We start from the raw sequence: 6,000 nt of genomic DNA on the forward strand, positions 1-6,000 counted from the left end.
ACACTACTATGCTAGGCCAGCATAACTCCTTACAACATTCTAAATCTTATAGCCATATACGTATAGCTACCACTCCTCATCATAGAAGCTTCTCTTACAGTAAATGAAGGCCATCACAGGAAACTACAACTGGACACAATGAAGAGATCAAAAGATCATGGGAAGTCCAACCCCACCAGATACATCTACATCACAGTTCCTGCATCTATGACTCATGAAAGAGGGTGAGTAAAAATGCTAAGAGAAAGAAGAGCAGGAAATCTGCTGTGAAACTGTCTGTCCTAGAAAAGGCTGCACAATATCATAGACATGTTAACATGGAAGGGGAAAAATTTCTTGAGGTTCAACCCCTAGACAGAACCACAGACAACTAATGATTGAGAATTAACCTCTCCTAGGGATAAGGCACCCACTTGGTGTTCAATTCTGAGTGATCAGACTTGAAATCTTATACATACAATCAAAAAAAAACCAGACTCAGCAGGTCATACTTATATTTAATTATGCATGCTCATATATGCACATATACATGATGTATGTGACAATAATACAAAGCAAAAGGTTATTAACTTGGGGGAATTGGAGGGATTTAAGGAAGGGTTATCTGAAAGAGCTGGGGGAAGAAAGGAGGGGAGAAAATGATTTAATTGTTCTTCAATTAAAATATAATCAAAGGATTTTATAACACTGATGATACTTGCTTACACATGTTCATTGCTACTCTAGTGACAATATTAAGAAAGTGGAATCAACCTAGATGTCGATCAACTGATGAATGAACAAAATCATTTTACCAAGAAGTAATAAATATATTCCTTACTTCATACACGAGATCAATTTTGATGGGGTTAATTTTCTTCACCACATTAAATCCACAATAAATGATGGAAGTCACCACTCTTTGACAGCAGCTCAGTAGTTTATGTCAGTGATCATGAACCAGTTCCTAGTATTAATGTGTCTATATCATGAAAGGTGTCAGGAAAATTAATATTAATAGGAATCCTGACTAGAACACTCAGGACAAAGGCCAAATGTAAAATTCTATGGACAATGAACTCTGTCCTAACTTCCATGTGTCAGGATGCCTCTGAATCAATCATCAGAAAGAGTTCTTCATAATCATGTATTAAACATTTTGAAAACCAGAAGGTAAAATACATACTGTTAGAGGTGATCATTTTTCATGGTATATATTTCATTCAATTCCAGCATTTTTACATAAACACCTGTGAAAGCTGTTTAAATTTCCAGAAATAAAAGAACAATTATAAATTCACAACCACCTGTTACTCCAGTCTCAGGGGCCCTAATGCTTTCTTCTGGCCTCCTTGGCCATTAAACATGCATGCAGTGCCAGACATACATACAGCCAAAACTTTCATACACATAAAATAAAGTAAAATATTTTTAAAACTTAAAAAAAAATTGAGCCACACAATCTCAGAAATACACACACACACACATACACACACACACACACACACACACACACACATATATATATATATATCATCACTAAACAAAGACCTGTGTATAATTTGTATAATTGACATGAGTTATAAAAGAGTACACAAGTCTACTTGGTTGGACTTCTAGTTATAAATCTGTCAATTAGTTTTTGTTTGGGTGGTATATAAGCACATAAACATACATCTGAAAGTGATAGTGCATGATGCAATGTGAAGCTCCACAGCTTCACCATTCAAGCTGTATAGGAGTTCTTTGGGATGTATAGATTTTGTGTGTGGTTAATTGTCATGTGTGAATTTATCTATTTGCAAGATTTTTCCTCATATAGTAATGGTTATAATTTTAAAAATGAAAAATAAGTCTGAAATTCAGACATTTTGTGAAGTAGATAGATAACATTTTATATATACTTCAGAGAACTACATATTATCAAGCCTTAAGGAGAGAACTTTCTCATACTATAAGAACAACAAAACAAATTTCAAGGCTCAGATCTCTCTCTCTCTCTCTCTCTCTCTCTCTCTCTCTCTCTCTCTCTCTCTCTCTCTCTCGTGTGTATGTGTGTGTGTATGTGTGTGTACATGCATGTGTGTGATAAATTCTTTCAAACTCATTCTTTATGTAGCCACCTAAATGATAATTGTCATCTTCCTTTGTGGTGAAGTGTTTCTGAACAACCTAATAGAATTTTAGAAATAAAATGTTCTATAACTGTTCAAGAAAAATTGAATTTGTGACAACCTGACCACTATTTGCTATTGTCTCCACAAAGAGATAATCTTCAAGAAATAAAACATTATAAAAAGGACTTTTATAAAATATAATATCCTCATGGCATAACTACTATCTATTATTGTCCTGCTTCCCAAATTTTTAAAGAAATGTCCATTGGTTGTTCGTTCTCAGTAGCATAGTTTCCTTTAGATTAGACACACATCTTGTACTCATGTACAATATGTCTCAGTCAGAGTTCTCATGTTTCTAGGGTGTCCTGAGCTCTAAAATGGAGTTGCACAAATGGACATTTGGGTTATTTTAGGGGTAAGAATTTCAAGTGGTTTGAACACTACAAGGTCAGTTTTGAAAAAGCCATTAATAGTTGAGCAGGGCACACTGCCTATAATCTTGGAGTTCTTTGGGCAGAAGAAGGATTATTAGTGCAAATTCAAAGCCATCCTTGTCTAAAAGTAAATTTTACCAGGGATGCCAAACAAAACCCTATTCCAAGACAAAACTTCATATTTTTATTCAACCACATATTATAATTAGAAAATTTGAACTAGTTCACATGGGATTCCTTTGCTATTTTTCAATAACAACTTGGATTAATTAAACATAAGTTCCTGTAACAGTGCTGATGTCATCAGTGATGCTTTAACATAACTGCTCCGTCTATCACCGAAGTTATTTTATGTCCAAAATATGTAGCTTTGATCCATCTTTCAAGACACAGTATGATTACTTGCACTAGGAGATTTTAATCCTGCTCTACATTATTTTTCAAGATTTATAACCTAGTAGTCCATAAATATTGATGGTCTATGCTATAACCAATTTCATTCTATGAGCACAACTATTAACATTACAATCTGGTTTTGAGTTCATTATTCTGTATTTTGGTGTTTTTCTTATCTAGAGATTTTATTAATTATTTAGGGAAAAAACTTCATTGTGCTCCCAGGAATATTTACAATAACCAACATCAGTACATTTAAGTGATTCCTTACTCTTAGACTAGACATTGGTAGGCAGAATATGAATGCAAGACAGATAAAGGAAACTTATGCAGAGAAGTTATAGGAAATGTGGAATATTGAAAATCTTGTCTAAATTTAAAATACATGCAAATACACACATATGTTTGTGTATATATACATATATATACATATATATATATACACATACACACACATATATATCTTAAACATTGAGTAACTTATTGCATCTTCAACCTTGAAAACTTTAGTTATCAGGAAACACTAGTTTCATCCACAAATTTCTTAGTGTTCTAAAAATGAATCCAGCAATATTTTCTTTTCTTTCTTTCTTTCTTTTTTTTTGTTTGTTTTTTTGAGACAGGGTTTCTCTGTATAGCTTTGTGCCTTCCCTGGAACTCACAGAGATCCGCCTGCCTCTGCTTCTGGAGTGCTGGGATTAAGGGCATGTGCCACCACCGCCCGGCTTCAGCAATATTTTCTAATTTTCCCAAATTTTCTCTTATTCCTCAAAAAGAATGAATATGCCACTTTTTGATATTAGATTCCAATTCAAACATAAAATATAAATGTGGTCTCAGAAGTCATCAGCTTCCCTGCATGGGTAAGATTATGTTTGATAAATGTTATGAGATGGTAAATATGAAGACAGCTCTGAAGTGCTTAATTGCTTTTTGAATAGACAAGTACAAATGGCGAGTGTCTTCAGGTTCAGAGTACATCAGCTTACTCTCTTTTATTTACTGCAGTCAATCTGTGTCAAAGTGACTCAAGTTTAGTTACCACTTAAATAACATTTCAGGAAACAAATCACATTAAGTTGATGAGATTTCTTTTTACTTCATACCATGTTTTTTCAAAATTACAGATTGCCTGTCTTGACACCAAGGTATCCACGATGATTAACTTGGCTGTTTACTCAATTATTTCTTTCCAAAATTAGAAACTTCAAAGTGCTTTTATATTTAAATGACTAGCACTCCAGCCACACTGCTGATCAATCACTTCAAGCTAATGATTAGAAATAGTCACTGCTCCTCTACTCTCCTCAGCTACCCTAAAGAGTGTGTCAAGCACAGTAGGCTATTTATTATCACTGGGTTTTAACATGAGCCACCAAGTAGAGGATAGCATGGGTAGAACCACAGCCAGAGAATGTATATTTTTCACTCAAAATCAAATTTGAATAGTTTTTGGGAAAGTGCTAATCCATAAATAAAAAACCTTTAGTAAGCCAGTGTTATTTTAGGATTTGTTTTCTTCTACAAATAGACTTTTTTTTTTGATTCTCGACAACAGAGGAAAAATGATAATTTGCTAAATGGTTCTAGAAGTCAATTATTCACAGAGAATAGAAAGAAAAGGAGGGAGTTGGTACATCTGCTTGTAGAAGTCACAATTTAGATGTTTTACAAATTAATTTAGTTTAATTCAATTTTGAAATCATTAATTCCATCAAGGAATAATAATGTTTTGTTTTGTTTTTTAATGATACAAAACAGTGGTGAGCTATCGTCTCTTGAACCATGAATTCATCACTAGGCTGCTTTATTACAACAGCAGATTCTGCTCTCTTTCTGATTCCATGAGGGCTCACTTCTGTTTCCTGGTTTTGTGTTTCTGAGATAGGGGTTTTGCTTTGTAGCCAAAGGTGTCTCAGACTTAAAATGTTCCTTCTCAGACTCTCAAGTGCTGGTCTGCTGAGATTCCAGGAATTCGCTGCTAGCTAGGCATGGGTGCCTACTCACATTTTAGCCATTCCTTAATACTTAACTGAGAAGAGTACAAAGTGTACACAGGCGACATTTTAATGGATTGCTGTTCTTAATGGGATTTTCTTCTCCTTCTGCTGTCTTAATAAAGTGTGAATACCTCAAAGATCATACACGCAGTTCATCTATGCCTACATCTTGTCCCCAAGTGATTTCATTTTATCCTATATTAATTCACCCACCTCTGACTTCACAGTAACCATATTTATCTGACAATTTGATTGAAAATGGGTTTTTAGTTTTTAGGAGTTTCTGTACAAGCAGTCTGATATCCTTCCTGGTGTCTTCAGTTTAAACAGTGAATATTGTTTGTTATGTGGACAATTAGCATTTGAGAGGTTTATGATTCATTTTACTGTGAGTTCCTATGTAATTAATAACATTCATTACTTCTAGACTTTTAAGTCATAGAAAGTCTATCCTTAAACATGAAGAGCAAATCACCTCTAATTTTAATATTTCTGTGGATTCTTTCTCTTAGTTCTTCACTTCATTAGTTTGTGTGGCTCAAACTTCATCTACATATCTCCATACTTACACAGTTGTTCCTATTAAAATGTCCATTTTATCCTAATGAATAAAGATGTGGTTTTATCATATATAAAACACTCAGCATGTACTGGGCATTACTTCTGATCTTTTTTTCTATTCCACAGATATATTTATCTATTTTTGTTTGCATCATACTGCTTTAATTGTAGAGGTAAAATTTATTTCAGTATAGACCAAGTTAGTTCTCACCATAAGTTTATTTTTTGAAAGTAGTTGATTATTTTTAATATTTCCATTAAAATTTATTATCACATTGATTCACTCTATATGTTGGCATTTTATTAATGCTATTAATTTCATTTCTAGAACTTTTATTACTAAAATGGAGAAATTATGCATGACCTCAAACTAAAACAATTTGTAAGAAAAGATTGTTAGAATATAATAACAGAAAGCTGACTAATGCAGAAAATGTATATGCCCATTGTTACTTTTAAAAATTTCTCAGGGGTTTATATTGTTTAAATGAAATGAAGAAGAGTAATTCC

Source organism: Peromyscus leucopus, chromosome 14 (assembly GCF_004664715.2).
Source record: "Peromyscus leucopus breed LL Stock chromosome 14, UCI_PerLeu_2.1, whole genome shotgun sequence".
Classification (NCBI taxonomy): Eukaryota; Metazoa; Chordata; class Mammalia; order Rodentia; family Cricetidae; genus Peromyscus; species Peromyscus leucopus.